The sequence below is a fragment of the Phalangium opilio genome, unplaced genomic scaffold, assembly GCF_054372755.1.
Source record: "Phalangium opilio isolate 3A_F unplaced genomic scaffold, DU_Popi_V2 ptg000056l_1, whole genome shotgun sequence".
Classification (NCBI taxonomy): Eukaryota; Metazoa; Arthropoda; class Arachnida; order Opiliones; family Phalangiidae; genus Phalangium; species Phalangium opilio.
In genome coordinates this window covers 41,329-66,960 of record NW_028324175.1, presented here as the reverse complement: position 1 = coordinate 66,960, position 25,632 = coordinate 41,329, and the positions used below count along the sequence as shown (strand labels likewise).

The following is a 25,632-nucleotide window of genomic DNA, read 5'->3' as shown; positions in this document are numbered from 1 at the left end:
CTACTTGTTCCTAGCCGTAATGTCGATTTAACTAAAATAAACGGAATAATCCGTGCTGTTACAGGGTGAGCTCGGATGTGAACCAAGGACCTATCGATCTGCAGTCGAATGTGAGTTATCCCTCCTTGTTCCTAGCCGTAATGTCGATTTAACTAAAATAAAGGGAATAATCCGTGCTGTTACAGGGGGAACTCGGGTTTGAACCAAGGACCTCTCGATCTGCAGTTGAATGCTCTACCACTGAGCTATTCCCCCGTGTTCAAGGCCGTAAAGTCGATTTAACTAAAATAAACTGAATGATCCGTGCTGTTACAGGGGGAACTCGGGTTTGAACCAAGGACCTTTCGATCTGCAGTCCAATGCGAGTTATCCCTCCTTGTTCCTAGCCGTAATGTCGACTTAACTAAAATAAATGGAATGATCCGTGCTGTTACAGGGGGAACTCGGGTTTAAACCCAGAACCTCTCGATCTGCAGTCGAATGCGAGCTATCCCTACTTGTTCCTAGCCGTAATGTCGATTTAACTAAAATAAACGGAATAATCCGTGCTGTTACAGGGTGAGCTCGGATGTGAACCAAGGACCTATCGATCTGCAGTCGAATGCTCTACCACTGAGCTATTCCCCCTTGTTCAAGGCCGTAAAGTCGATTTAACTAAAATAAACAGAATGATCCGTGCTGTTACAGGGGGAACTCGGGTTTGAACCAAGGACCTCTCGATCTGCAGTCGAATGCTCTACCACTGAGCTATCCCCCTTGTTCATAGCCGTAATGTCGTTTTAAATAAAATAAACTGAATGATCCGTGCTGTTACAGGGGGAACTCGGGTTTGAACCAAGGACCTTACGATCTGCAGTCGAATGCGAGTTATCCCTCCTTGTTCCTAGCCGTAATGTCGATTTAACTAAAATAAATGGAATGATCCGTGCTGTTACAGGGGGAACTCGGGTTTAAACCCAGAACCTCTCGATCTGCAGTCGAATGCGAGTTATCTCTCCTTGTTCTTAGCCGTAATGTCGATTTCACTAAAATAATTGGAATGATCCGTGCTGTTAAGGGGGGAACTCGGGTTTAAACCCAGAACCTCTCGATCTGCAGTCGAATGCGAGCTATCCCTCCTTGTTCCTAGCCGTAATGTCGATTTAACTAAAATAAACGGAATAATCCGTGCTGTTACAGGGGGAACTCGGGTTTGAACCAAGGACCTCTCGATCTGCAGTCGAATGCTCTACCACTGAGCTATTCCCCCGTGTTCAAGGCCGTAAAGTCGATTTAACTAAAATAAACGGAATGATCCGTGCTGTTACAGGGGGAACTCGGGTTTGAACCAAGGACCTCTCGATCTGCAGTCGAATGCGAGTTATCCCTCCTTGTTCCTAGCCGTAATGTCGATTTAACTAAAATAAAGGGAATAATCCGTGCTGTTACAGGGGGAACTCGGGTTTAAACCCAGAACCTCTCGATCTGCAGTCGAATGCGAGCTATCCCTACTTGTTCCTAGCCGTAATGTCGATTTAACTAAAATAAACGGAATAATCCGTGCTGTTACAGGGTGAGCTCGGATGTGAACCAAGGACCTATCGATCTGCAGTCGAATGTGAGTTATCCCTCCTTGTTCCTAGCCGTAATGTCGATTTAACTAAAATAAAGGGAATAATATGTGCTGTTACAGGGGGAACTCGGGTTTGAACCAAGGACCTCTCGATCTGCAGTCGAATGCTCTACCACTGAGCTATTCCCCCGTGTTCAAGGCCGTAAAGTCGATTTAACTAAAATAAACGGAATGATCCGTGCTGTTACAGGGGAACTCGGGTTTGAACCAAGGACCTCTCGATCTGCAGTCGAATGCGAGTTATCCCTCCTTGTTCCTAGCCGTAATGTCGATTTAACTAAAATAAAGGGAATAATCCGTGCTGTTACAGGGGGAACTCGGGTTTGAACCAAGGACCTCTCGATCTGCAGTCGAATGCTCTACCACTGAGCTATTCCCCCTTGTTCTAGGCCGTAAAGTCGATTTAACTAAAATAAACGGAATGATCCGTGCTGTTACAGGGGGAACTCGGGTTTGAACCAAGGACCTCTCGATCTGCAGTCGAATGAGAGTTATCCCTCCTTGTTCCTAGCCGTAATGTCGATTTAACTAAAATAAAGGGAATAATCCGTGCTGTTACAGGGGGAACTCGGGTTTGAACCAAGGACCTCTCGATCTGCAGTCGAATGAGAGTTATCCCTCCTTGTTCCTAGCCGTAATGTCGATTTAACTAAAATAAAGGGAATAATCCGTGCTGTTACAGGGGGAACTCGGGTTTGAACCAAGGACCTCTCGATCTGCAGTCAAATGCGAGTTATCCCTCCTTGTTCCTAGCCGTAATGTCGATTTAACTAAAATAAACGGAATGATCCGTGCTGTTACAGGGGGAACTCGGGTTTGAACCAAGGACCTCTCGATCTGCAGTCGAATGTGAGTTATCTCTCCTTGTTCTTAGCCGTAATGTCGATTTAACTAAAATAATTGGAATGATCCGTGCTGTTAAGGGGGGAACTCGGGTTTAAACCCAGAACCTCTCGATCTGCAGTCGAATGCGAGCTATCCCTCCTTGTTCCTAGCCGTAATGTCGATTTAACTAAAATAAACGGAATAATCCGTGCTGTTACAGGGGGAACTCGGGTTTGAACCAAGGACCTCTCGATCTGCAGTCGAATGCCCTACCACTGAGCTATTCCCCCGTGTTCAAGGCCGTAAAGTCGATTTAACTAAAATAAACGGAATGATCCGTGCTGTTACAGGGGAACTCGGGTTTGAACCAAGGACCTCTCGATCTGCAGTCGAATGCGAGTTATCCCTCCTTGTTCCTAGCCGTAATGTCGATTTAACTAAAATAAAGGGAATAATCCGTGCTGTTACAGGGGGAAAACGGGTTTGAACCAAGGACCTCTCGATCTGCAGTCGAATGCTCTACCACTGAGCTATTCCCCCTTGTTCAAGGCCGTAAAGTCGATTTAACTAAAATAAACGGAATGATCCGTGCTGTTACAGGGGAACTCGGGTTTGAACCAAGGACCTCTCGATCTGCAGTCGAATGCGAGCTATCCCTCCTTGTTCCTAGCCGTAATGTCGATTTAACTAAAATAAACGGAATGATCCGTGCTGTTACAGGGGGAACTCGGGTTTGAACCAAGGACCTCTCGATCTGCAGTCGAATGCTCTACCACTGAGCTATTCCCCTTGATCATAGCCGTAATGTCGTTTTAAATAAAATAAACTGAATGATCCGTCCTGTTACAGGGGGAACTCGGGTTTGAACCAAGGACCTTTCGATCTGCAGTCGAATGCGAGTTATCCCTCCTTGTTCCTAGCCGTAATGTCGATTTAACTAAAATAAATGGAATGATCCGTGCTGTTACAGGGGGAACTCGGGTTTAAACCCAGAACCTCTCGATCTGCAGTCGAATGCGAGCTATCCCTACTTGTTCCTAGCCGTAATGTCGATTTAACTAAAATAAACGGAATAATCCGTGCTGTTACAGGGTGAGCTCGGGTTTGAACCAAGGACCTCTCGATCTGCAGTCGAATGCTCTACCACTGAGCTCTTCCCCCTTGTTCAAGGCCGTAAAGTCGATTTAACTAAAATAAACGGAATGATCCGTGCTGTTACAGGGGGAACTCGGGTTTGAACCAAGGACCTCTCGATCTGCAGTCGAATGCTCTACCACTGAGCTATTCCCCTTGTTCATAGCCGTAATGTCGTTTTAAATAAAATAAACTGAATGATCCGTGCTGTTACAGGGGGAACTCGGGTTTGAACCAAGGACCTTTCGATCTGCAGTCGAATGCGAGTTATCCCTCCTTGTTCCTAGCCGTAATGTCGATTTAACTAAAATAAATGGAATGATCCGTGCTGTTACAGGGGGAACTCGGGTTTAAACCCAGAACCTCTCGATCTGCAGTCGAATGCGAGCTATCCCTACTTGTTCCTAGCCGTAATGTCGATTTAACTAAAATAAACGGAATAATCCGTGCTGTTACAGGGTGAGCTCGGGTTTGAACCAAGGACCTCTCGATCTGCAGACGAATGCTCTACCACTGAGCTATTCCCCTTGTTCAAGGCCGTAATGTCGATTTACCTAAAATAAACGGAATGATCCGTGCTGTTACAGGGGGAACTCGGGTTTGAACCAAGGACCTTTCGATCTGCAGTCGAATGCGAGCTATCCCTCCTTGTTCCTAGCCGTAATATCGATTTAACTAAAATAAAAGGAATGATCAGTGCTGTTACAGGGGGAACTCGGGTTTGAACCAAGGACCTCTCGATCTGTAGTCTAATGCTCTACCACTGAGCTATCCCCCTTGTTCATAGCCGTAATGTCGATTTAAATAAAATAAACGGAATGATCCGTGCTGTTACAGGGGGAACTCGGGTTTGAACCAAGGATCTCTCGATCTACAGTCGAATGCTCTACCACTGAGCTCTTCCCCCTTGTTCAGAGCCGTAATGTCGATTTAACTAAAATAAACGAAATGATCCGTGCTGTTACAGGGGGAACTCGGGTTTGAACCAAGGACCTCTCGATCTACAGTCGAATGCGAGTTATCCCTCCTTGTTCCTAGCTGTAATGTCGATTTAACTAAAATAAAGGGAATAATCCGTGCAGTTACAGGAGGAACTCGGGTTTGAACCAAGGACCTCTCGATCTGCAGTCGAATGCTCTACCACTGAGCTATTCCCCCTTGTTCAAGGCCGTAATGTCGATTTAACTAAAATAAACGGAATGATCCGTGCTGTTACAGGGGGAACTCGGGTTTGAACCAAGGACCTTTCGATCTGCAGTCGAATGCGAGCTATCCCTCCTTGTTCCTAGCCGTAATATCGATTTAACTAAAATAAAAGGAATGATCAGTGCTGTTACAGGGGGAACTCGGGTTTGAACCAAGGACCTCTCGATCTGTAGTCTAATGCTCTACCACTGAGCTATCCCCCTTGTTCATAGCCGTAATGTCGATTTAAATAAAATAAACGGAATGATCCGTGCTGTTACAGGGGGAACTCGGGTTTGAACCAAGGATCTCTCGATCTACAGTCGAATGCTCTACCACTGAGCTCTTCCCCCTTGTTCAGAGCCGTAATGTCGATTTAACTAAAATAAACGAAATGATCCGTGCTGTTACAGGGGGAACTCGGGTTTGAACCAAGGACCTCTCGATCTACAGTCGAATGCGAGTTATCCCTCCTTGTTCCTAGCCGTAATGTCGATTTAACTAAAATAAAGGGAATAATCCGTGCAGTTACAGGAGGAACTCGGGTTTGAACCAAGGACCTCTCGATCTGCAGTCGAATGCTCTACCACTGAGCTATTCCCCCTTGTTCAAGGCCGTAATGTCGATTTAACTAAAATAAACGGAATGATCCGTGCTGTTACAGGGGGAACTCGGGTTTGAACCAAGGACCTCTCGATCTGCAGTCGAATGCGAGTTATCCCTCTTTGTTCCTAGCCGTAATGTCGATTTAACTAAAATAAAGGGAATAATCCGTGCTGTTACAGGGGGAACTCGGGTTTGAACCAAGGACCTCTCGATCTACAGTCGAATGCGAGTTATCCCTCCTTGTTCCTAGCCGTAATGTCGATTTAACTAAAATAAAGGGAATAATCCGTGCAGTTACAGGGGGAACTCGGGTTTGAACCAAGGACCTCTCGATCTGCAGTCGAATGCTCTACCACTGAGCTATTCCCCTTGTTCATAGCCGTAATGTCGTTTTAAATAAAATAAACTGAATGATCCGTGCTGTTACAGGGGGAACTCGGGTTTGAACCAAGGACCTTTCGATCTGCAGTCGAATGCGAGTTATCCCTCCTTGTTCCTAGCCGTAATGTCGATTTAACTAAAATAAATGGAATGATCCGTGCTGTTACAGGGGGAACTCGGGTTTAAACCCAGAACCTCTCGATCTGCAGTCGAATGCGAGCTATCCCTACTTGTTCCTAGCCGTAATGTCGATTTAACTAAAATAAACGGAATAATCCGTGCTGTTACAGGGTGAGCTCGGGTTTGAACCAAGGACCTCTCGATCTGCAGTCGAATGCTCTACCACTGAGCTATTCCCCTTGTTCAAGGCCGTAATGTCGATTTACCTAAAATAAACGGAATGATCCGTGCTGTTACAGGGGGAACTCGGGTTTGAACCAAGGACCTTTCGATCTGCAGTCGAATGCGAGCTATCCCTCCTTGTTCCTAGCCGTAATGTCGATTTAACTACAATAAAAGGAATGATCAGTGCTGTTACAGGGGGAACTCGGGTTTGAACCAAGGACCTCTCGATCTGTAGTCTAATGCTCTACCACTGAGCTATCCCCCTTGTTCATAGCCGTAATGTCGATTTAAATAAAATAAACGGAATGATCCGTGCTGTTACAGGGGGAACTCGGGTTTGAACCAAGGATCTCTCGATCTGCAGTCGAATGCTCTACCACTGAGCTCTTCCCCCTTGCTCAGAGCCGTAATGTCGATTTAACTAAAATAAACGGAATGATCCGTGCTGTTACAGGGGGAACTCGGGTTTGAACCAAGGACCTCTCGATCTACAGTCGAATGCGAGTTATCCCTCCTTGTTCCTAGCCGTAATGTCGATTTAACTAAAATAAAGGGAATAATCCGTGCAGTTACAGGGGGAACTCGGGTTTGAACCAAGGACCTCTCGATCTGCAGTCGAATGCTCTACCACTGAGCTATTCCCCCTTGTTCAAGGCCGTAATGTCGGTTTAACTAAAATAAACGGAATGATCCGTGCTGTTACAGGGGGAACTCGGGTTTGAACCAAGGACCTCTCGATCTGCAGTCGAATGAGAGTTATCCCTCCTTGTTCCTAGCCGTAATGTCGATTTAACTAAAATAAAGGGAATAATACGTGCTGTTACAGGGGGAACTCGGGTCTGAACCAAGGACCTCTCGATCTGCAGTCAAATGCGAGTTATCCCTCCTTGTTCCTAGCCGTAATGTCGATTTAACTAAAATAATTGGAATGATCCGTGCTGTTAAGGGGGGAACTCGGGTTTAAACCCAGAACCTCTCGATCTGCAGTCGAATGCGAGCTATCCCTCCTTGTTCCTAGCCGTAATGTCGATTTAACTAAAATAAACGGAATAATCCGTGCTGTTACAGGGGGAACTCGGGTTTGAACCAAGGACCTTTCGATCTGCAGTCGAATGCGAGTTATCCCTCCTTGTTCCTAGCCGTAATGTCGATTTAACTAAAATAAATGGAATGATCCGTGCTGTTACTGGGGGAATTCGGGTTTAAACCCAGAACCTCTCGATCTGCAGTCGAATGCGAGCTATCCCTACTTGTTCCTAGCCGTAATGTCGATTTAACTAAAATAAACGGAATAATCCGTGCTGTTACAGGGTGAGCTCGGGTTTGAACCAAGGACCTCTCGATCTGCAGTCGAATGCTCTACCACTGAGCTCTTCCCCCTTGTTCAAGGCCGTAAAGTCGATTTAACTAAAATAAACGGAATGATCCGTGCTGTTACAGGGGGAACTCGTGTTTGAACCAAGGACCTCTCGATCTGCAGTCGAATGCTCTACCACTGAGCTATTCCCCCTTGTTCAAGGCCGTAATGTCGATTTAACTAAAATAAACGGAATGATCCGTGCTGTTACAGGGGGAACTCGGGTTTGAACCAAGGACCTCTCGATCTACAGTTGAATGCGAGTTATCCCTCCTTGTTCCTAGCCGTAATGTCGATTTAACTAAAATAAAGGGAATAATCCGTGCAGTTACAGGGGGAACTCGGGTTTGAACCAAGGACCTCTCGATCTGCAGTCGAATGCTCTACCACTGAGCTATTCCCCTTGTTCATAGCCGTAATGTCGTTTTAAATAAAATAAACTGAATGATCCGTGCTGTTACAGGGGGAACTCGGGTTTGAACCAAGGACCTTTCGATCTGCAGTCGAATGCGAGTTATCCCTCCTTGTTCCTAGCCGTAATGTCGATTTAACTAAAATAAATGGAAAGATCCGTGCTGTTACAGGGGGAACTCGGGTTTGAACCAAGGACCTCTCGATCTGCAGTCGAATGTGAGTTATCTCTCCTTGTTCTTAGCCGTAATGTCGATTTAACTAAAATAATTGGAATGATCCGTGCTGTTAAGGGGGGAACTCGGGTTTAAACCCAGAACCTCTCGATCTGCAGTCGAATGCGAGCTATCCCTCCTTGTTCCTAGCCGTAATGTCGATTTAACTAAAATAAACGGAATAATCCGTGCTGTTACAGGGGGAACTCGGGTTTGAACCAAGGACCTCTCGATCTGCAGTCGAATGCTCTACCACTGAGCTATTCCCCCGTGTTCAAGGCCGTAAAGTCGATTTAACTAAAATAAACGGAATGATCCGTGCTGTTACAGGGGAACTCGGGTTTGAACCAAGGACCTCTCGATCTGCAGTCGAATGCGAGTTATCCCTCCTTGTTCCTAGCCGTAATGTCGATTTAACTAAAATAAAGGGAATAATCCGTGCTGTTACAGGGGGAAAACGGGTTTGAACCAAGGACCTCTCGATCTGCAGTCGAATGCTCTACCACTGAGCTATTCCCCCTTGTTCAAGGCCGTAAAGTCGATTTAACTAAAATAAACGGAATGATCCGTGCTGTTACAGGGGGAACTCGGGTTTGAACCAAGGACCTCTCGATCTGCAGTCGAATGCTCTACCACTGAGCTATTCCCCTTGATCATAGCCGTAATGTCGTTTTAAATAAAATAAACTGAATGATCCGTGCTGTTACAGGGGGAACTCGGGTTTGAACCAAGGACCTCTCGATCTGCAGTCGAATGCGAGTTATCCCTCCTTGTTCCTAGCCGTAATGTCGATTTAACTAAAATAAAGGGAATAATCCGTGCTGTTACAGGGGGAACTCGGGTTTGAACCAAGGACCTCTCGATCTGCAGTCAAATGCGAGTTATCCCTCCTTGTTCCTAGCCGTAATGTCGATTTAACTAAAATAATTGGAATGATCCGTGCTGTTAAGGGGGGAACTCGGGTTTAAACCCAGAACCTCTCGATCTGCAGTCGAATGCGAGCTATCCCTCCTTGTTCCTAGCCGTAATGTCGATTTAACTAAAATAAACGGAATGATCCGTGCTGTTACAGGGGGAACTCGGGTTTGAACCAAGGACCTCTCGATCTGCAGTCGAATGCTCTACCACTGAGCTATTCCCCTTGATCATAGCCGTAATGTCGTTTTAAATAAAATAAACTGAATGATCCGTGCTGTTACAGGGGGAACTCGGGTTTGAACCAAGGACCTTTCGATCTGCAGTCGAATGCGAGTTATCCCTCCTTGTTCCTAGCCGTAATGTCGATTTAACTAAAATAAATGGAATGATCCGTGCTGTTACAGGGGGAACTCGGGTTTAAACCCAGAACCTCTCGATCTGCAGTCGAATGCGAGCTATCTCTCCTTGTTCCTAGCCGTAATGTCGATTTAACTAAAATAATTGGAATGATCCGTGCTGTTAAGGGGGGAACTCGGGTTTAAACCCAGAACCTCTCGATCTGCAGTCGAATGCGAGCTATCCCTCCTTGTTCCTAGCCGTAATGTCGATTTAACTAAAATAAACGGAATAATCCGTGCTGTTACAGGGGGAACTCGGGTTTGAACCAAGGACCTCTCGATCTGCAGTCGAATGCTCTACCACTGAGCTATTCCCCCGTGTTCAAGGCCGTAAAGTCGATTTAACTAAAATAAACGGAATGATCCGTGCTGTTACAGGGGAACTCGGGTTTGAACCAAGGACCTCTCGATCTGCAGTCGAATGCGAGTTATCCCTCCTTGTTCCTAGCCGTAATGTCGATTTAACTAAAATAAAGGGAATAATCCGTGCTGTTACAGGGGGAAAACGGGTTTGAACCAAGGACCTCTCGATCTGCAGTCGAATGCTCTACCACTGAGCTCTTCCCCCTTGTTCAGAGCCGTAATGTCGATTTAACTAAAATAAACGAAATGATCCGTGCTGTTACAGGGGAAATCGGGTTTGAACCAAGGACCTCTCGATCTACAGTCGAATGCGAGTTATCCCTCCTTGTTCCTAGCCGTAATGTCGATTTAACTAAAATAAAGGGAATAATCCGTGCAGTTACAGGAGGAACTCGGGTTTGAACCAAGGACCTCTCGATCTGCAGTCGAATGCTCTACCACTGAGCTATTCCCCCTTGTTCAAGGCCGTAATGTCGATTTAACTAAAATAAACGGAATGATCCGTGCTGTTACAGGGGGAACTCGGGTTTGAACCAAGGACCTCTCGATCTGCAGTCGAATGCGAGTTATCCCTCTTTGTTCCTAGCCGTAATGTCGATTTAACTAAAATAAAGGGAATAATCCGTGCTGTTACAGGGGGAACTCGGGTTTGAACCAAGGACCTCTCGATCTACAGTCGAATGCGAGTTATCCCTCCTTGTTCCTAGCCGTAATGTCGATTTAACTAAAATAAAGGGAATAATCCGTGCAGTTACAGGGGGAACTCGGGTTTGAACCAAGGACCTCTCGATCTGCAGTCGAATGCTCTACCACTGAGCTATTCCCCTTGTTCATAGCCGTAATGTCGTTTTAAATAAAATAAACTGAATGATCCGTGCTGTTACAGGGGGAACTCGGGTTTGAACCAAGGACCTTTCGATCTGCAGTCGAATGCGAGTTATCCCTCCTTGTTCCTAGCCGTAATGTCGATTTAACTAAAATAAATGGAATGATCCGTGCTGTTACAGGGGGAACTCGGGTTTAAACCCAGAACCTCTCGATCTGCAGTCGAATGCGAGCTATCCCTACTTGTTCCTAGCCGTAATGTCGATTTAACTAAAATAAACGGAATAATCCGTGCTGTTACAGGGTGAGCTCGGGTTTGAACCAAGGACCTCTCGATCTGCAGTCGAATGCTCTACCACTGAGCTATTCCCCTTGTTCAAGGCCGTAATGTCGATTTACCTAAAATAAACGGAATGATCCGTGCTGTAACAGGGGGAACTCGGGTTTGAACCAAGGACCTTTCGATCTGCAGTCGAATGCGAGCTATCCCTCCTTGTTCCTAGCCGTAATGTCGATTTAACTAAAATAAAAGGAATGATCAGTGCTGTTACAGGGGGAACTCGGGTTTGAACCAAGGACCTCTCGATCTGTAGTCTAATGCTCTACCACTGAGCTATCCCCCTTGTTCATAGCCGTAATGTCGATTTAAATAAAATAAACGGAATGATCCGTGCTGTTACAGGGGGAACTCGGGTTTGAACCAAGGATCTCTCGATCTGCAGTCGAATGCTCTACCACTGAGCTCTTCCCCCTTGTTCAGAGCCGTAATGTCGATTTAACTAAAATAAACGGAATGATCCGTGCTGCTACAGGGGGAACTCGGGTTTGAACCAAGGACCTCTCGATCTACAGTCGAATGCGAGTTATCCCTCCTTGTTCCTAGCCGTAATGTCGATTTAACTAAAATAAAGGGAAAAATCCGTGCAGTTACAGGGGGAACTCGGGTTTGAACCAAGGACCTCTCGATCTGCAGTCGAATGCTCTACCACTGAGCTATTCCCCCTTGTTCAAGGCCGTAATGTCGATTTAACTAAAATAAACGGAATGATCCGTGCTGTTACAGGGGGAACTCGGGTTTGAACCAAGGACCTCTCGATCTGCAGTCGAATGCGAGTTATCCCTCCTTGTTCCTAGCCGTAATGTCGATTTAACTAAAATAAAGGGAATAATCCGTGCTGTTACAGGGGGAACTAGGGTTTGAACCAAGGATTTCTCGATCTACAGTCGAATGCGAGTTATCCCTCCTTGTTCCTAGCCGTAATGTCGATTTAACTAAAATAAAGGGAATAATCCGTGCAGTTACAGGGGGAACTCGGGTTTGAACAAAGGACCTCTCGATCTGCAGTCGAATGCTCTACCACTGAGCTATTCCCCCTTGTTCAAGGCCGTAATGTCGATTTAACTAAAATAAACGGAATGATCCGTGCTGTTACAGGGGGAACTCGGGTTTGAACCAAGGACCTCTCGATCTGCAGTCGAATGCGAGTTATCCCTCCTTGTTCCTAGCCGTAATGTCGATTTAACTAAAATAAAGGGAATAATCCGTGCTGTTACAGGGGGAACTCGGGTTTGAACCAAGGACCTCTCGATCTGCAGTCGAATGCTCTACCACTGAGCTATTCCCCCTTGTTCAAAGCCGTAATGTCGATTTAACTAAAATAAACGGAATGATCCGTGCTGTTAAAGGGCGAACTCGGGTTTGAACCAAGGTCCTCTCGATCTGCAGTCGAATGCTCTACCACTGAGCTATTCCCCTTGTTCATAGCCGTAATGTCGTTTTAAATGAAATAAACTGAATGATCCGTGCTGTTACAGGGGGAACTCGGGTTTGAACCAAGGACCTCTCGATCTGCAGTCGAATGCGAGTTATCCCTCCTTGTTCCTAGCCGTAATGTCGATTTAACTAAAATAAAGGGAATAATCCGTGCTGTTACAGGGGGAACTCGGGTTTGAACCAAGGACCTCTCGATCTGCAGTCGAATGCTCTACCACTGAGCTATTCCCCCTTGTTCAACGCCGTAATGTCGATTTAACTAAAATAAACGGAATGATCCGTGCTGTTACAGGGGAACTCGGGTTTGAACCAAGGACCTCTCGATCTGCAGTCAAATGCGAGTTATCCCTCCTTGTTCCTAGCCGTAATGTCGATTTAACTAAAATAATTGGAATGATCCGTGCTGTTAAGGGGGGAACTCGGGTTTAAACCCAGAACCTCTCGATCTGCAGTCGAATGCGAGCTATCCCTCCTTGTTCCTAGCCGTAATGTCGATTTAACTAAAATAAACGGAATGATCCGTGCTGTTACAGGGGGAACTCGGGTTTGAACCAAGGACCTCTCGATCTGCAGTCGAATGCTCTACCACTGAGCTATTCCCCTTGATCATAGCCGTAATGTCGTTTTAAATAAAATAAACTGAATGATCCGTGCTGTTACAGGGGGAACTCGGGTTTGAACCAAGGACCTTTCGATCTGCAGTCGAATGCGAGTTATCCCTCCTTGTTCCTAGCCGTAATGTCGATTTAACTAAAATAAATGGAATGATCCGTGCTGTTACAGGGGGAACTCGGGTTTAAACCCAGAACCTCTCGATCTGCAGTCGAATGCGAGCTATCCCTCCTTGTTCCTAGCCGTAATGTCGATTTAACTAAAATAATTGGAATGATCCGTGCTGTTAAGGGGGGAACTCGGGTTTAAACCCAGAACCTCTCGATCTGCAGTCGAATGCGAGCTATCCCTCCTTGTTCCTAGCCGTAATGTCGATTTAACTAAAATAAACGGAATAATCCGTGCTGTTACAGGGGGAACTCGGGTTTGAACCAAGGACCTCTCGATCTGCAGTCGAATGCTCTACCACTGAGCTATTCCCCCGTGTTCAAGGCCGTAAAGTCGATTTAACTAAAATAAACGGAATGATCCGTGCTGTTACAGGGGAACTCGGGTTTGAACCAAGGACCTCTCGATCTGCAGTCGAATGCGAGTTATCCCTCCTTGTTCCTAGCCGTAATGTCGATTTAACTAAAATAAAGGGAATAATCCGTGCTGTTACAGGGGGAAAACGGGTTTGAACCAAGGACCTCTCGATCTGCAGTCGAATGCTCTACCACTGAGCTCTTCCCCCTTGTTCAGAGCCGTAATGTCGATTTAACTAAAATAAACGAAATGATCCGTGCTGTTACAGGGGGAACTCGGGTTTGAACCAAGGACCTCTCGATCTACAGTCGAATGCGAGTTATCCCTCCTTGTTCCTAGCCGTAATGTCGATTTAACTAAAATAAAGGGAATAATCCGTGCAGTTACAGGAGGAACTCGGGTTTGAACCAAGGACCTCTCGATCTGCAGTCGAATGCTCTACCACTGAGCTATTCCCCCTTGTTCAAGGCCGTAATGTCGATTTAACTAAAATAAACGGAATGATCCGTGCTGTTACAGGGGGAACTCGGGTTTGAACCAAGGACCTCTCGATCTGCAGTCGAATGCGAGTTATCCCTCTTTGTTCCTAGCCGTAATGTCGATTTAACTAAAATAAAGGGAATAATCCGTGCAGTTACAGGGGGAACTCGGGTTTGAACCAAGGACCTCTCGATCTGCAGTCGAATGCTCTACCACTGAGCTATTCCCCTTGTTCATAGCCGTAATGTCGTTTTAAATAAAATAAACTGAATGATCCGTGCTGTTACAGGGGGAACTCGGGTTTGAACCAAGGACCTTTCGATCTGCAGTCGAATGCGAGTTATCCCTCCTTGTTCCTAGCCGTAATGTCGATTTAACTAAAATAAATGGAATGATCCGTGCTGTTACAGGGGGAACTCGGGTTTAAACCCAGAACCTCTCGATCTGCAGTCGAATGCGAGCTATCCCTACTTGTTCCTAGCCGTAATGTCGATTTAACTAAAATAAACGGAATAATCCGTGCTGTTACAGGGTGAGCTCGGGTTTGAACCAAGGACCTCTCGATCTGCAGTCGAATGCTCTACCACTGAGCTATTCCCCTTGTTCAAGGCCGTAATGTCGATTTACCTAAAATAAACGGAATGATCCGTGCTGTTACAGGGGGAACTCGGGTTTGAACCAAGGACCTTTCGATCTGCAGTCGAATGCGAGCTATCCCTCCTTGTTCCTAGCCGTAATGTCGATTTAACTAAAATAAAAGGAATGATCAGTGCTGTTACAGGGGGAACTCGGGTTTGAACCAAGGACCTCTCGATCTGTAGTCTAATGCTCTACCACTGAGCTATCCCCCTTGTTCATAGCCGTAATGTCGATTTAAATAAAATAAACGGAATGATCCGTGCTGTTACAGGGGGAACTCGGGTTTGAACCAAGGATCTCTCGATCTGCAGTCGAATGCTCTACCACTGAGCTCTTCCCCCTTGTTCAGAGCCGTAATGTCGATTTAACTAAAATAAACGGAATGATCCGTGCTGCTACAGGGGGAACTCGGGTTTGAACCAAGGACCTCTCGATCTACAGTCGAATGCGAGTTATCCCTCCTTGTTCCTAGCCGTAATGTCGATTTAACTAAAATAAAGGGAATAATCCGTGCAGTTACAGGGGGAACTCGGGTTTGAACCAAGGACCTCTCGATCTGCAGTCGAATGCTCTACCACTGAGCTATTCCCCCTTGTTCAAGGCCGTAATTTCGATTTAACTAAAATAAACGGAATGATCCGTGCTGTTACAGGGGGAACTCGGGTTTGAACCAAGGACCTCTCGATCTGCAGTCGAATGCGAGTTATCCCTCCTTGTTCCTAGCCGTAATGTCGATTTAACTAAAATAAAGGGAATAATCCGTGCTGTTACAGGGGGAACTCGGGTTTGAACCAAGGAGTTCTCGATCTACAGTCGAATGCGAGTTATCCCTCCTTGTTCCTAGCCGTAATGTCGATTTAACTAAAATAAAGGGAATAATCCGTGCAGTTACAGGGGGAACTCGGGTTTGAACAAAGGACCTCTCGATCTGCAGTCGAATGCTCTACCACTGAGCTATTCCCCCTTGTTCAAGGCCGTAATGTCGATTTAACTAAAATAAACGGAATGATCCGTGCTGTTACAGGGGGAACTCGGGTTTGAACCAAGGACCTCTCGATCTGCAGTCGAATGCGAGTTATCCCTCCTTGTTCCTAGCCGTAATGTCGATTTAACTAAAATAAAGGGAATAATCCGTGCTGTTACAGGGGGAACTCGGGTTTGAACCAAGGACCTCTCGATCTGCAGTCGAATGCTCTACCACTGAGCTATTCCCCCTTGTTCAAAGCCGTAATGTCGATTTAACTAAAATAAACGGAATGATCCGTGCTGTTAAAGGGCGAACTCGGGTTTGAACCAAGGTCCTCTCGATCTGCAGTCGAATGCTCTACCACTGAGCTATTCCCCTTGTTCATAGCCGTAATGTCGTTTTAAATGAAATAAACTGAATGATCCGTGCTGTTACAGGGGGAACTCGGGTTTGAACCAAGGACCTCTCGATCTGCAGTCGAATGCGAGTTATCCCTCCTTGTTCCTAGCCGTAATGTCGATTTAACTAAAATAAAGGGAATAATCCGTGCTGTTACAGGGGGAACTCGGGTTTGAACCAAGGACCTCTCGATCTGCAGTCGAATGCTCTACCACTGAGCTATTCCCCCTTGTTCAACGCCGTAATGTCGATTTACCTAAAATAAACGGAATGATCCGTGCTGTTACAGGGGGAACTCGGGTTTGAACCAAGGACCTTTCGATCTGCAGTCGAATGCGAGCTATCCCTCCTTGTTCCTAGCCGTAATGTCGATTTAACTAAAATAAATGGAATGATCCGTGCTGTTACAGGGGGAACTCGGGTTTAAACCCAGAACCTCTCGATCTGCAGTCGAATGCGAGCTATCCCTACTTGTTCCTAGCCGTAATGTCGATTTAACTAAAATAAACGGAATAATCCGTGCTGTTACAGGGTGAGCTCGGGTTTGAACCAAGGACCTCTCGATCTGCAGTCGAATGCTCTACCACTGAGCTATTCCCCTTGTTCAAGGCCGTAATGTCGATTTACCTAAAATAAACGGAATGATCCGTGCTGTTACAGGGGGAACTCGGGTTTGAACCAAGGACCTTTCGATCTGCAGTCGAATGCGAGCTATCCCTCCTTGTTCCTAGCCGTAATGTCGATTTAACTAAAATAAAAGGAATGATCAGTGCTGTTACAGGGGGAACTCGGGTTTGAACCAAGGACCTCTCGATCTGTAGTCTAATGCTCTACCACTGAGCTATCCCCCTTGTTCATAGCCGTAATGTCGATTTAAATAAAATAAACGGAATGATCCGTGCTGTTACAGGGGGAACTCGGGTTTGAACCAAGGATCTCTCGATCTGCAGTCGAATGCTCTACCACTGAGCTCTTCCCCCTTGTTCAGAGCCGTAATGTCGATTTAACTAAAATAAACGGAATGATCCGTGCTGCTACAGGGGGAACTCGGGTTTGAACCAAGGACCTCTCGATCTACAGTCGAATGCGAGTTATCCCTCCTTGTTCCTAGCCATAATGTCGATTTAACTAAAATAAAGGGAATAATCCGTGCAGTTACAGGGGGAACTCGGGTTTGAACCAAGGACCTCTCGATCTGCAGTCGAATGCTCTACCACTGAGCTATTCCCCCTTGTTCAAGGCCGTAATTTCGATTTAACTAAAATAAACGGAATGATCCGTGCTGTTACAGGGGGAACTCGGGTTTGAACCAAGGACCTCTCGATCTGCAGTCGAATGCGAGTTATCCCTCCTTGTTCCTAGCCGTAATGTCGATTTAACTAAAATAAAGGGAATAATCCGTGCTGTTACAGGGGGAACTCGGGTTTGAACCAAGGAGTTCTCGATCTACAGTCGAATGCGAGTTATCCCTCCTTGTTCCTAGCCGTAATGTCGATTTAACTAAAATAAAGGGAATAATCCGTGCAGTTACAGGGGGAACTCGGGTTTGAACAAAGGACCTCTCGATCTGCAGTCGAATGCTCTACCACTGAGCTATTCCCCCTTGTTCAAGGCCGTAATGTCGATTTAACTAAAATAAACGGAATGATCCGTGCTGTTACAGGGGGAACTCGGGTTTGAACCAAGGACCTCTCGATCTGCAGTCGAATGCGAGTTATCCCTCCTTGTTCCTAGCCGTAATGTCGATTTAACTAAAATAAAGGGAATAATCCGTGCTGTTACAGGGGGAACTCGGGTTTGAACCAAGGACCTCTCGATCTGTAGTCTAATGCTCTACCACTGAGCTATCCCCCTTGTTCATAGCCGTAATGTCGATTTAAATAAAATAAACGGAATGATCCGTGCTGTTACAGGGGGAACTCGGGTTTGAACCAAGGATCTCTCGATCTACAGTCGAATGCTCTACCACTGAGCTCTTCCCCCTTGGTCAGAGCCGTAATGTCGATTTAACTAAAATAAACGAAATGATCCGTGCTGTTACAGGGGGAACTCGGGTTTGAACCAAGGACCTCTCGATCTACAGTCGAATGCGAGTTATCCCTCCTTGTTCCTAGCCGTAATGTCGATTTAACTAAAATAAAGGGAATAATCCGTGCAGTTACAGGGGGAACTCGGGTTTGAACCAAGGACCTCTCGATCTGCAGTCGAATGCTCTACCACTGAGCTATTCCCCCTTGTTCAACGCCGTAATGTCGATTTAACTAAAAAAAACGAAATGATCCGTGCTGTTACAGGGGGAACTCGGGTTTGAACCAAGGACCTCTCGATCTACAGTCGAATGCGAGTTATCCCTCCTTGTTCCTAGCCGTAATGTCGATTTAACTAAAATAAAGGGAATAATCCGTGCAGTTACAGGGGGAACTCGGGTTTGAACCAAGGACCTCTCGATCTGCAGTCGAATGCTCTACCACTGAGCTATTCCCCCTTGTTCAAGGCCGTAATGTCGATTTAACTAAAATAAACGGAATGATCCGTGCTATTAAAGGGGGAACTCGGGTTTGAACCAAGGTCCTCTCGATCTGCAGTCGAATTCTCTACCACTGAGCTATTCCCCTTGTTCATAGCCGTAATGTCGTTTTAAATGAAATAAACTGAATGATCCGTGCTGTTACTGGGGGAACTCGGGTTTGAACCAAGGACCTTTCGATCTGCAGTCGAATGCGAGCTATCCCTCCTTGTTCCTAGCCGTAATGTCGATTTAACTAAAATAAAAGGAATGATCAGTGCTGTTACAGGGGGAACTCGGGTTTGAACCAAGGACCTCTCGATCTGCAGTCGAATTCTCTACCACTGAGCTATTCCCCCTTGTTCAACGCCGTAATGTCGATTTAACTAAAATAAACGGAATGATCCGTGCTGTTACAGGGGGAACTCGGGTTTGAACCAAGGACCTCTCGATCTGCAGTCGAATGCGAGTTATCCCTCTTTGTTCCTAGCCGTAATGTCGATTTAACTAAAATAAAGGGAATAATCCGTGCTGTTACAGGGGGAACTCGGGTTTGAACCAAGGACCTCTCGATCTACAGTCGAATGCGAGTTATCCCTCCTTGTTCCTAGCCGTAATGTCGATTTAACTAAAATAAAGGGAATAATCCGTGCAGTTACAGGGGGAACTCGGGTTTGAACCAAGGACCTCTCGATCTGCAGTCGAATGCTCTACCACTGAGCTATTCCCCTTGTTCATAGCCGTAATGTCGTTTTAAATAAAATAAACGGAATGATCCGTGCTGTTACAGGGGGAACTCGGGTTTGAACCAAGGACCTTTCGATCTGCAGTCGAATGCGAGCTATCCCTCCTTGTTCCTAGCCGTAATGTCGATTTAACTAAAATAAAAGGAATGATCAGTGCTGTTACAGGGGGAACTCGGGTTTGAACCAAGGACCTCTCGATCTGTAGTCTAATGCTCTACCACTGAGCTATCCCCCTTGTTCATAGCCGTAATGTCGATTTAAATAAAATAAACGGAATGATCCGTGCTGTTACAGGGGGAACTCGGGTTTGAACCAAGGATCTCTCGATCTGCAGTCGAATGCTCTACCACTGAGCTCTTCCCCCTTGTTCAGGGCCGTAATGTCGATTTAACTAAAATAAACGGAATGATCCGTGCTGTTACAGGGGGAACTCGGGTTTGAACCAAGGACCTCTCGATCTACAGTCGAATGCGAGTTATCCCTCCTTGTTCCTAGCCGTAATGTCGATTTAACTAAAATAAAGGGAATAATCCGTGCTGTTACAGGGGAAACTCGGGTTTGAACCAAGGAGTTCTCGATCTACAGTCGAATGCGAGTTATCCCTCCTTGTTCCTAGCCGTAATGTCGATTTAACTAAAATAAAGGGAATAATCCGTGCAGTTACAGGGGGAACTCGGGTTTGAACCAAGGACCTCTCGATCTGCAGTCGAATGCTCTACCACTGAGCTATTCCCCCTTGTTCAACGCCGTAATGTCGATTTAACTAAAAAAAACGAAATGATCCGTGCTGTTACAGGGGGAACTCGGGTTTGAACCAAGGACCTCTCGATCTACAGTCGAATGCGAGTTATCCCTCCTTGTTCCTAGCCGTAATGTCGATTTAACTAAAATAAAGGGAATAATCCGTGCAGTTACAGGGGGAACTCGGGTTTGAACCAAGGACCTCTCGATCTGCAGTCGAATGCTCTACCACTGAGCTATTCCCCCTTGTTCAAGGCCGTAATGTCGATTTAACTAAAATAAACGGAATGATCCGTGCTATTAAAGGGGGAACTCGGGTTTGAACCAAGGTCCTCTCGATCTGCAGTCGAATTCTCTACCACTGAGCTATTCCCCTTGTTCATAGCCGTAATGTCGTTTTAAATGAAATAAACTGAATGATCCGTGCTGTTACTGGGGGAACTCGGGTTTGAACCAAGGACCTTTCGATCTGCAGTCGAATGCGAGCTATCCCTCCTTGTTCCTAGCCGTAATGTCGATTTAACTAAAATAAAAGGAATGATCAGTGCTGTTACAGGGGGAACTCGGGTTTGAACCAAGGACCTCTCGATCTGCAGTCGAATTCTCTACCACTGAGCTATTCCCCCTTGTTCAACGCCGTAATGTCGATTTAACTAAAATAAACGGAATGATCCGTGCTGTTACAGGGGGAACTCGGGTTTGAACCAAGGACCTCTCGATCTGCAGTCGAATGCGAGTTATCCCTCTTTGTTCCTAGCCGTAATGTCGATTTAACTAAAATAAAGGGAATAATCCGTGCTGTTACAGGGGGAACTCGGGTTTGAACCAAGGACCTCTCGATCTACAGTCGAATGCGAGTTATCCCTCCTTGTTCCTAGCCGTAATGTCGATTTAACTAAAATAAAGGGAATAATCCGTGCAGTTACAGGGGGAACTCGGGTTTGAACCAAGGACCTCTCGATCTGCAGTCGAATGCTCTACCACTGAGCTATTCCCCTTGTTCATAGCCGTAATGTCGTTTTAAATAAAATAAACGGAATGATCCGTGCTGTTACAGGGGGAACTCGGGTTTGAACCAAGGACCTTTCGATCTGCAGTCGAATGCGAGCTATCCCTCCTTGTTCCTAGCCGTAATGTCGATTTAACTAAAATAAAAGGAATGATCAGTGCTGTTACAGGGGGAACTCGGGTTTGAACCAAGGACCTCTCGATCTGTAGTCTAATGCTCTACCACTGAGCTATCCCCCTTGTTCATAGCCGTAATGTCGATTTAAATAAAATAAACGGAATGATCCGTGCTGTTACAGGGGGAACTCGGGTTTGAACCAAGGATCTCTCGATCTGCAGTCGAATGCTCTACCACTGAGCTCTTCCCCCTTGTTCAGGGCCGTAATGTCGATTTAACTAAAATAAACGGAATGATCCGTGCTGTTACAGGGGGAACTCGGGTTTGAACCAAGGACCTCTCGATCTACAGTCGAATGCGAGTTATCCCTCCTTGTTCCTAGCCGTAATGTCGATTTAACTAAAATAAAGGGAATAATCCGTGCTGTTACAGGGGAAACTCGGGTTTGAACCAAGGAGTTCTCGATCTACAGTCGAATGCGAGTTATCCCTCCTTGTTCCTAGCCGTAATGTAGATTTAACTAAAATAAAGGGAATAATCCGTGCAGTTACAGGGGGAACTCGGGTTTGAACCAAGGACCTCTCGATCTGCAGTCGAATGCTCTACCACTGAGCTATTCCCCCTTGTTCAAGGCCGTAATGTCGATTTAACTAAAATAAACGGAATGATCCGTGCTGTTATAGGGGGAACTCGGGTTTGAACCAAGGACCTCTCGATCTGCAGTCGAATGCGAGTTATCCCTCCTTGTTCCTAGCCGTAATGTCGATTTAACTAAAATAAAGGGAATAATCCGTGCTGTTACAGGGGGAACTCGGGTTTGAACCAAGGACCTCTCGATCTGCAGTCGAATGCTCTACCACTGAGCTATTCCCCCTTGTTCAAGGCCGTAATGTCGATTTAACTAAAATAAACGGAATGATCCGTGCTGTTAAAGGGGGAACTCGGGTTTGAACCAAGGACCTCTCGATCTGCAGTCGAATGCTCTACCACTGAGCTATTCCCCCTTGTTCAACGCCGTAATGTCGATTTAACTAAAATAAACGAAATGATCCGTGCTGTTACAGGGGGAACTCGGGTTTGAACCAAGGACCTCTCGATCTACAGTCGAATGCGAGTTATCCCTCCTTGTTCCTAGCCGTAATGTCGATTTAACTAAAATAAAGGGAATAATCCGTGCAGTTACAGGGGGAACTCGGGTTTGAACCAAGGACCTCTCGATCTGCAGTCGAATGCTCTACCACTGAGCTATTCCCCCTTGTTCAAGGCCGTAATGTCGATTTAACTAAAATAAACGGAATGATCCGTGCTATTAAAGGGGGAACTCGGGTTTGAACCAAGGTCCTCTCGATCTGCAGTCGAATTCTCTACCACTGAGCTATTCCCCTTGTTCATAGCCGTAATGTCGTTTTAAATGAAATAAACTGAATGATCCGTGCTGTTACTGGGGGAACTCGGGTTTGAACCAAGGACCTTTCGATCTGCAGTCGAATGCGAGCTATCCCTCCTTGTTCCTAGCCGTAATGTCGATTTAACTAAAATAAAAGGAATGATCAGTGCTGTTACAGGGGGAACTCGGGTTTGAACCAAGGACCTCTCGATCTGCAGTCGAATTCTCTACCACTGAGCTATTCCCCCTTGTTCAACGCCGTAATGTCGATTTAACTAAAATAAACGGAATGATCCGTGCTGTTACAGGGGGAACTCGGGTTTGAACCAAGGACCTTTCGATCTGCAGTCGAATGCGAGCTATCCCTCCTTGTTCCTAGCCGTAATGTCGATTTAACTAAAATAAAAGGAATGATCAGTGCTGTTACAGGGGGAACTCGGGTTTGAACCAAGGACCTCTCGATCTGTAGTCTAATGCTCTACCACTGAGCTATCCCCCTTGTTCATAGCCGTAATGTCGATTTAAATAAAATAAACGGAATGATCCGTGCTGTTACAGGGGGAACTCGGGTTTGAACCAAGGATCTCTCGATCTGCAGTCGAATGCTCTACCACTGAGCTCTTCCCCCTTGTTCAGGGCCGTAATGTCGATTTAACTAAAATAAACGGAATGATCCGTGCTGTTACAGGGGGAACTCGGGTTTGAACCAAGGACCTCTCGATCTACAGTCGAATGCGAGTTATCCCTCCTTGTTCCTAGCCGTAATGTCGATTTAACTAAAATAAAGGGAATAATCCGTGCTGTTACAGGGGAAACTCGGGTTTGAACCAAGGAGTTCTCGATCTACAGTCGAATGCGAGTTATCCCTCCTTGTTCCTAGCCGTAATGTAGATTTAACTAAAATAAAGGGAATAATCCGTGCAGTTACAGGGGGAACTCGGGTTTGAACCAAGGACCTCTCGATCTGCAGTCGAATGCTCTACCACTGAGCTATTCCCCCTTGTTCAAGGCCGTAATGTCGATTTAACTAAAATAAACGGAATGATCCGTGCTGTTACAGGGGGAACTCGGGTTTGAACCAAGGACCTCTCGATCTGCAGTCGAATGCGAGTTATCCCTCCTTGTTCCTAGCCGTAATGTCGATTTAACTAAAATAAAGGGAATAATCCGTGCTGTTACAGGGGGAACTCGGGTTTGAACCAAGGACCTCTCGATCTGCAGTCGAATGCTCTACCACTGAGCTATTCCCCCTTGTTCAAGGCCGTAATGTCGATTTAACTAAAATAAACGGAATGATCCGTGCTGTTAAAGGGGGAACTCGGGTTTGAACCAAGGACCTCTCGATCTGCAGTCGAATGCTCTACCACTGAGCTATTCCCCCTTGTTCAACGCCGTAATGTCGATTTAACTAAATAAACGAAATGATCCGTGCTGTTACAGGGGGAACTCGGGTTTGAACCAAGGACCTCTCGATCTACAGTCGAATGCGAGTTATCCCTCCTTGTTCCTAGCCGTAATGTCGATTTAACTAAAATAAAGGGAATAATCCGTGCAGTTACAGGGGGAACTCGGGTTTGAACCAAGGACCTCTCGATCTGCAGTCGAATGCTCTACCACTGAGCTATTCCCCCTTGTTCAAGGCCGTAATGTCGATTTAACTAAAATAAACGGAATGATCCGTGCTATTAAAGGGGGAACTCGGGTTTGAACCAAGGTCCTCTCGATCTGCAGTCGAATTCTCTACCACTGAGCTATTCCCCCTTGTTCAACGCCGTAATGTCGATTTAACTAAAATAAACGGAATGATCCGTGCTGTTACAGGGGGAACTCGGGTTTGAACCAAGGACCTCTCGATCTGCAGTCGAATGCGAGTTATCCCTCTTTGTTCCTAGCCGTAATGTCGATTTAACTAAAATAAAGGGAATAATCCGTGCTGTTACAGGGGGAACTCGGGTTTGAACCAAGGACCTCTCGATCTACAGTCGAATGCGAGTTATCCCTCCTTGTTCCTAGCCGTAATGTCGATTTAACTAAAATAAAGGGAATAATCCGTGCAGTTACAGGGGGAACTCGGGTTTGAACCAAGGACCTCTCGATCTGCAGTCGAATGCTCTACCACTGAGCTATTCCCCTTGTTCATAGCCGTAATGTCGTTTTAAATAAAATAAACGGAATGATCCGTGCTGTTACAGGGGGAACTCGGGTTTGAACCAAGGACCTTTCGATCTGCAGTCGAATGCGAGCTATCCCTCCTTGTTCCTAGCCGTAATGTCGATTTAACTAAAATAAAAGGAATGATCAGTGCTGTTACAGGGGGAACTCGGGTTTGAACCAAGGACCTCTCGATCTGTAGTCTAATGCTCTACCACTGAGCTATCCCCCTTGTTCATAGCCGTAATGTCGATTTAAATAAAATAAACGGAATGATCCGTGCTGTTACAGGGGGAACTCGGGTTTGAACCAAGGATCTCTCGATCTGCAGTCGAATGCTCTACCACTGAGCTCTTCACCCTTGTTCAGGGCCGTAATGTCGATTTAACTAAAATAAACGGAATGATCCGTGCTGTTACAGGGGGAACTCGGGTTTGAACCAAGGACCTCTCGATCTACAGTCGAATGCGAGTTATCCCTCCTTGTTCCTAGCCGTAATGTCGATTTAACTAAAATAAAGGGAATAATCCGTGCTGTTACAGGGGAAACTCGGGTTTGAACCAAGGAGTTCTCGATCTACAGTCGAATGCGAGTTATCCCTCCTTGTTCCTAGCCGTAATGTAGATTTAACTAAAATAAAGGGAATAATCCGTGCAGTTACAGGGGGAACTCGGGTTTGAACCAAGGACCTCTCGATCTGCAGTCGAATGCTCTACCACTGAGCTATTCCCCCTTGTTCAAGGCCGTAATGTCGATTTAACTAAAATAAACGGAATGATCCGTGCTGTTACAGGGGGAACTCGGGTTTGAACCAAGGACCTCTCGATCTGCAGTCGAATGCGAGTTATCCCTCCTTGTTCCTAGCCGTAATGTCGATTTAACTAAAATAAAGGGAATAATCCGTGCTGTTACAGGGGGAACTCGGGTTTGAACCAAGGACCTCTCGATCTGCAGTCGAATGCTCTACCACTGAGCTATTCCCCCTTGTTCAAGGCCGTAATGTC

General features: G+C 46.0%; 60 non-coding genes across 60 annotated transcripts; all 60 read right to left on the bottom strand.

Annotated features, from left to right (window-relative positions):
* Window positions 1-685: 685 nt before the first annotated feature.
* On the bottom strand, window positions 686-757 carry TRNAC-GCA (transfer RNA cysteine (anticodon GCA)). The gene has a single exon. It is a non-coding gene; the product is annotated as a tRNA-Cys (tRNA).
* A 420-nt stretch (window positions 758-1,177) lies between these two features.
* TRNAC-GCA (transfer RNA cysteine (anticodon GCA)) lies at window positions 1,178-1,249 on the bottom strand. The gene has a single exon. It is a non-coding gene; the product is annotated as a tRNA-Cys (tRNA).
* A 421-nt stretch (window positions 1,250-1,670) lies between these two features.
* Window positions 1,671-1,742, bottom strand: TRNAC-GCA (transfer RNA cysteine (anticodon GCA)). The gene has a single exon. It is a non-coding gene; the product is annotated as a tRNA-Cys (tRNA).
* A 178-nt stretch (window positions 1,743-1,920) lies between these two features.
* TRNAC-GCA (transfer RNA cysteine (anticodon GCA)) lies at window positions 1,921-1,992 on the bottom strand. The gene has a single exon. It is a non-coding gene; the product is annotated as a tRNA-Cys (tRNA).
* A 663-nt stretch (window positions 1,993-2,655) lies between these two features.
* Window positions 2,656-2,727, bottom strand: TRNAC-GCA (transfer RNA cysteine (anticodon GCA)). Its single transcript has one exon. It is a non-coding gene; the product is annotated as a tRNA-Cys (tRNA).
* Window positions 2,728-3,155: 428 nt separating this feature from the next.
* On the bottom strand, window positions 3,156-3,227 carry TRNAC-GCA (transfer RNA cysteine (anticodon GCA)). Its single transcript has one exon. It is a non-coding gene; the product is annotated as a tRNA-Cys (tRNA).
* A 429-nt stretch (window positions 3,228-3,656) lies between these two features.
* Window positions 3,657-3,728, bottom strand: TRNAC-GCA (transfer RNA cysteine (anticodon GCA)). The gene has a single exon. It is a non-coding gene; the product is annotated as a tRNA-Cys (tRNA).
* Window positions 3,729-4,277: 549 nt separating this feature from the next.
* Window positions 4,278-4,349, bottom strand: TRNAC-ACA (transfer RNA cysteine (anticodon ACA)). Its single transcript has one exon. It is a non-coding gene; the product is annotated as a tRNA-Cys (tRNA).
* Window positions 4,350-4,406: 57 nt separating this feature from the next.
* On the bottom strand, window positions 4,407-4,478 carry TRNAY-GUA (transfer RNA tyrosine (anticodon GUA)). The gene has a single exon. It is a non-coding gene; the product is annotated as a tRNA-Tyr (tRNA).
* A 179-nt stretch (window positions 4,479-4,657) lies between these two features.
* TRNAC-GCA (transfer RNA cysteine (anticodon GCA)) lies at window positions 4,658-4,729 on the bottom strand. Its single transcript has one exon. It is a non-coding gene; the product is annotated as a tRNA-Cys (tRNA).
* Window positions 4,730-4,908: 179 nt separating this feature from the next.
* Window positions 4,909-4,980, bottom strand: TRNAC-ACA (transfer RNA cysteine (anticodon ACA)). The gene has a single exon. It is a non-coding gene; the product is annotated as a tRNA-Cys (tRNA).
* A 57-nt stretch (window positions 4,981-5,037) lies between these two features.
* On the bottom strand, window positions 5,038-5,109 carry TRNAY-GUA (transfer RNA tyrosine (anticodon GUA)). The gene has a single exon. It is a non-coding gene; the product is annotated as a tRNA-Tyr (tRNA).
* A 179-nt stretch (window positions 5,110-5,288) lies between these two features.
* On the bottom strand, window positions 5,289-5,360 carry TRNAC-GCA (transfer RNA cysteine (anticodon GCA)). Its single transcript has one exon. It is a non-coding gene; the product is annotated as a tRNA-Cys (tRNA).
* Window positions 5,361-5,660: 300 nt separating this feature from the next.
* TRNAC-GCA (transfer RNA cysteine (anticodon GCA)) lies at window positions 5,661-5,732 on the bottom strand. The gene has a single exon. It is a non-coding gene; the product is annotated as a tRNA-Cys (tRNA).
* Window positions 5,733-6,281: 549 nt separating this feature from the next.
* On the bottom strand, window positions 6,282-6,353 carry TRNAC-ACA (transfer RNA cysteine (anticodon ACA)). Its single transcript has one exon. It is a non-coding gene; the product is annotated as a tRNA-Cys (tRNA).
* A 308-nt stretch (window positions 6,354-6,661) lies between these two features.
* On the bottom strand, window positions 6,662-6,733 carry TRNAC-GCA (transfer RNA cysteine (anticodon GCA)). The gene has a single exon. It is a non-coding gene; the product is annotated as a tRNA-Cys (tRNA).
* Window positions 6,734-7,777: 1,044 nt separating this feature from the next.
* TRNAC-GCA (transfer RNA cysteine (anticodon GCA)) lies at window positions 7,778-7,849 on the bottom strand. Its single transcript has one exon. It is a non-coding gene; the product is annotated as a tRNA-Cys (tRNA).
* Window positions 7,850-8,269: 420 nt separating this feature from the next.
* On the bottom strand, window positions 8,270-8,341 carry TRNAC-GCA (transfer RNA cysteine (anticodon GCA)). Its single transcript has one exon. It is a non-coding gene; the product is annotated as a tRNA-Cys (tRNA).
* A 308-nt stretch (window positions 8,342-8,649) lies between these two features.
* Window positions 8,650-8,721, bottom strand: TRNAC-GCA (transfer RNA cysteine (anticodon GCA)). Its single transcript has one exon. It is a non-coding gene; the product is annotated as a tRNA-Cys (tRNA).
* Window positions 8,722-9,141: 420 nt separating this feature from the next.
* Window positions 9,142-9,213, bottom strand: TRNAC-GCA (transfer RNA cysteine (anticodon GCA)). The gene has a single exon. It is a non-coding gene; the product is annotated as a tRNA-Cys (tRNA).
* A 420-nt stretch (window positions 9,214-9,633) lies between these two features.
* On the bottom strand, window positions 9,634-9,705 carry TRNAC-GCA (transfer RNA cysteine (anticodon GCA)). Its single transcript has one exon. It is a non-coding gene; the product is annotated as a tRNA-Cys (tRNA).
* Window positions 9,706-10,133: 428 nt separating this feature from the next.
* Window positions 10,134-10,205, bottom strand: TRNAC-GCA (transfer RNA cysteine (anticodon GCA)). The gene has a single exon. It is a non-coding gene; the product is annotated as a tRNA-Cys (tRNA).
* Window positions 10,206-10,505: 300 nt separating this feature from the next.
* TRNAC-GCA (transfer RNA cysteine (anticodon GCA)) lies at window positions 10,506-10,577 on the bottom strand. Its single transcript has one exon. It is a non-coding gene; the product is annotated as a tRNA-Cys (tRNA).
* A 549-nt stretch (window positions 10,578-11,126) lies between these two features.
* Window positions 11,127-11,198, bottom strand: TRNAC-ACA (transfer RNA cysteine (anticodon ACA)). The gene has a single exon. It is a non-coding gene; the product is annotated as a tRNA-Cys (tRNA).
* Window positions 11,199-11,506: 308 nt separating this feature from the next.
* TRNAC-GCA (transfer RNA cysteine (anticodon GCA)) lies at window positions 11,507-11,578 on the bottom strand. The gene has a single exon. It is a non-coding gene; the product is annotated as a tRNA-Cys (tRNA).
* Window positions 11,579-12,129: 551 nt separating this feature from the next.
* On the bottom strand, window positions 12,130-12,201 carry TRNAC-GCA (transfer RNA cysteine (anticodon GCA)). The gene has a single exon. It is a non-coding gene; the product is annotated as a tRNA-Cys (tRNA).
* A 308-nt stretch (window positions 12,202-12,509) lies between these two features.
* TRNAC-GCA (transfer RNA cysteine (anticodon GCA)) lies at window positions 12,510-12,581 on the bottom strand. Its single transcript has one exon. It is a non-coding gene; the product is annotated as a tRNA-Cys (tRNA).
* Window positions 12,582-12,880: 299 nt separating this feature from the next.
* TRNAC-GCA (transfer RNA cysteine (anticodon GCA)) lies at window positions 12,881-12,952 on the bottom strand. The gene has a single exon. It is a non-coding gene; the product is annotated as a tRNA-Cys (tRNA).
* Window positions 12,953-13,372: 420 nt separating this feature from the next.
* TRNAC-GCA (transfer RNA cysteine (anticodon GCA)) lies at window positions 13,373-13,444 on the bottom strand. Its single transcript has one exon. It is a non-coding gene; the product is annotated as a tRNA-Cys (tRNA).
* Window positions 13,445-13,873: 429 nt separating this feature from the next.
* On the bottom strand, window positions 13,874-13,945 carry TRNAC-GCA (transfer RNA cysteine (anticodon GCA)). Its single transcript has one exon. It is a non-coding gene; the product is annotated as a tRNA-Cys (tRNA).
* A 179-nt stretch (window positions 13,946-14,124) lies between these two features.
* TRNAC-GCA (transfer RNA cysteine (anticodon GCA)) lies at window positions 14,125-14,196 on the bottom strand. The gene has a single exon. It is a non-coding gene; the product is annotated as a tRNA-Cys (tRNA).
* A 549-nt stretch (window positions 14,197-14,745) lies between these two features.
* TRNAC-ACA (transfer RNA cysteine (anticodon ACA)) lies at window positions 14,746-14,817 on the bottom strand. The gene has a single exon. It is a non-coding gene; the product is annotated as a tRNA-Cys (tRNA).
* Window positions 14,818-15,125: 308 nt separating this feature from the next.
* Window positions 15,126-15,197, bottom strand: TRNAC-GCA (transfer RNA cysteine (anticodon GCA)). The gene has a single exon. It is a non-coding gene; the product is annotated as a tRNA-Cys (tRNA).
* A 551-nt stretch (window positions 15,198-15,748) lies between these two features.
* On the bottom strand, window positions 15,749-15,820 carry TRNAC-GCA (transfer RNA cysteine (anticodon GCA)). The gene has a single exon. It is a non-coding gene; the product is annotated as a tRNA-Cys (tRNA).
* Window positions 15,821-16,128: 308 nt separating this feature from the next.
* Window positions 16,129-16,200, bottom strand: TRNAC-GCA (transfer RNA cysteine (anticodon GCA)). The gene has a single exon. It is a non-coding gene; the product is annotated as a tRNA-Cys (tRNA).
* Window positions 16,201-16,750: 550 nt separating this feature from the next.
* TRNAC-ACA (transfer RNA cysteine (anticodon ACA)) lies at window positions 16,751-16,822 on the bottom strand. Its single transcript has one exon. It is a non-coding gene; the product is annotated as a tRNA-Cys (tRNA).
* A 308-nt stretch (window positions 16,823-17,130) lies between these two features.
* On the bottom strand, window positions 17,131-17,202 carry TRNAC-GCA (transfer RNA cysteine (anticodon GCA)). Its single transcript has one exon. It is a non-coding gene; the product is annotated as a tRNA-Cys (tRNA).
* A 551-nt stretch (window positions 17,203-17,753) lies between these two features.
* On the bottom strand, window positions 17,754-17,825 carry TRNAC-ACA (transfer RNA cysteine (anticodon ACA)). The gene has a single exon. It is a non-coding gene; the product is annotated as a tRNA-Cys (tRNA).
* A 57-nt stretch (window positions 17,826-17,882) lies between these two features.
* Window positions 17,883-17,954, bottom strand: TRNAY-GUA (transfer RNA tyrosine (anticodon GUA)). Its single transcript has one exon. It is a non-coding gene; the product is annotated as a tRNA-Tyr (tRNA).
* A 179-nt stretch (window positions 17,955-18,133) lies between these two features.
* On the bottom strand, window positions 18,134-18,205 carry TRNAC-GCA (transfer RNA cysteine (anticodon GCA)). The gene has a single exon. It is a non-coding gene; the product is annotated as a tRNA-Cys (tRNA).
* A 179-nt stretch (window positions 18,206-18,384) lies between these two features.
* On the bottom strand, window positions 18,385-18,456 carry TRNAC-GCA (transfer RNA cysteine (anticodon GCA)). The gene has a single exon. It is a non-coding gene; the product is annotated as a tRNA-Cys (tRNA).
* Window positions 18,457-19,136: 680 nt separating this feature from the next.
* On the bottom strand, window positions 19,137-19,208 carry TRNAC-GCA (transfer RNA cysteine (anticodon GCA)). The gene has a single exon. It is a non-coding gene; the product is annotated as a tRNA-Cys (tRNA).
* Window positions 19,209-19,386: 178 nt separating this feature from the next.
* TRNAC-ACA (transfer RNA cysteine (anticodon ACA)) lies at window positions 19,387-19,458 on the bottom strand. Its single transcript has one exon. It is a non-coding gene; the product is annotated as a tRNA-Cys (tRNA).
* A 429-nt stretch (window positions 19,459-19,887) lies between these two features.
* Window positions 19,888-19,959, bottom strand: TRNAC-GCA (transfer RNA cysteine (anticodon GCA)). The gene has a single exon. It is a non-coding gene; the product is annotated as a tRNA-Cys (tRNA).
* Window positions 19,960-20,138: 179 nt separating this feature from the next.
* TRNAC-GCA (transfer RNA cysteine (anticodon GCA)) lies at window positions 20,139-20,210 on the bottom strand. The gene has a single exon. It is a non-coding gene; the product is annotated as a tRNA-Cys (tRNA).
* A 680-nt stretch (window positions 20,211-20,890) lies between these two features.
* On the bottom strand, window positions 20,891-20,962 carry TRNAC-GCA (transfer RNA cysteine (anticodon GCA)). Its single transcript has one exon. It is a non-coding gene; the product is annotated as a tRNA-Cys (tRNA).
* Window positions 20,963-21,140: 178 nt separating this feature from the next.
* TRNAC-ACA (transfer RNA cysteine (anticodon ACA)) lies at window positions 21,141-21,212 on the bottom strand. The gene has a single exon. It is a non-coding gene; the product is annotated as a tRNA-Cys (tRNA).
* Window positions 21,213-21,641: 429 nt separating this feature from the next.
* On the bottom strand, window positions 21,642-21,713 carry TRNAC-GCA (transfer RNA cysteine (anticodon GCA)). Its single transcript has one exon. It is a non-coding gene; the product is annotated as a tRNA-Cys (tRNA).
* Window positions 21,714-21,892: 179 nt separating this feature from the next.
* Window positions 21,893-21,964, bottom strand: TRNAC-GCA (transfer RNA cysteine (anticodon GCA)). The gene has a single exon. It is a non-coding gene; the product is annotated as a tRNA-Cys (tRNA).
* A 58-nt stretch (window positions 21,965-22,022) lies between these two features.
* Window positions 22,023-22,094, bottom strand: TRNAC-GCA (transfer RNA cysteine (anticodon GCA)). Its single transcript has one exon. It is a non-coding gene; the product is annotated as a tRNA-Cys (tRNA).
* Window positions 22,095-22,273: 179 nt separating this feature from the next.
* TRNAC-GCA (transfer RNA cysteine (anticodon GCA)) lies at window positions 22,274-22,345 on the bottom strand. The gene has a single exon. It is a non-coding gene; the product is annotated as a tRNA-Cys (tRNA).
* A 559-nt stretch (window positions 22,346-22,904) lies between these two features.
* TRNAC-ACA (transfer RNA cysteine (anticodon ACA)) lies at window positions 22,905-22,976 on the bottom strand. The gene has a single exon. It is a non-coding gene; the product is annotated as a tRNA-Cys (tRNA).
* Window positions 22,977-23,405: 429 nt separating this feature from the next.
* TRNAC-GCA (transfer RNA cysteine (anticodon GCA)) lies at window positions 23,406-23,477 on the bottom strand. The gene has a single exon. It is a non-coding gene; the product is annotated as a tRNA-Cys (tRNA).
* A 179-nt stretch (window positions 23,478-23,656) lies between these two features.
* Window positions 23,657-23,728, bottom strand: TRNAC-GCA (transfer RNA cysteine (anticodon GCA)). The gene has a single exon. It is a non-coding gene; the product is annotated as a tRNA-Cys (tRNA).
* Window positions 23,729-23,786: 58 nt separating this feature from the next.
* On the bottom strand, window positions 23,787-23,858 carry TRNAC-GCA (transfer RNA cysteine (anticodon GCA)). The gene has a single exon. It is a non-coding gene; the product is annotated as a tRNA-Cys (tRNA).
* A 178-nt stretch (window positions 23,859-24,036) lies between these two features.
* TRNAC-GCA (transfer RNA cysteine (anticodon GCA)) lies at window positions 24,037-24,108 on the bottom strand. Its single transcript has one exon. It is a non-coding gene; the product is annotated as a tRNA-Cys (tRNA).
* Window positions 24,109-24,538: 430 nt separating this feature from the next.
* Window positions 24,539-24,610, bottom strand: TRNAC-GCA (transfer RNA cysteine (anticodon GCA)). The gene has a single exon. It is a non-coding gene; the product is annotated as a tRNA-Cys (tRNA).
* A 178-nt stretch (window positions 24,611-24,788) lies between these two features.
* Window positions 24,789-24,860, bottom strand: TRNAC-ACA (transfer RNA cysteine (anticodon ACA)). The gene has a single exon. It is a non-coding gene; the product is annotated as a tRNA-Cys (tRNA).
* A 429-nt stretch (window positions 24,861-25,289) lies between these two features.
* On the bottom strand, window positions 25,290-25,361 carry TRNAC-GCA (transfer RNA cysteine (anticodon GCA)). Its single transcript has one exon. It is a non-coding gene; the product is annotated as a tRNA-Cys (tRNA).
* A 179-nt stretch (window positions 25,362-25,540) lies between these two features.
* Window positions 25,541-25,612, bottom strand: TRNAC-GCA (transfer RNA cysteine (anticodon GCA)). The gene has a single exon. It is a non-coding gene; the product is annotated as a tRNA-Cys (tRNA).
* Between the last annotated feature and the right edge of the window lie 20 nt (window positions 25,613-25,632).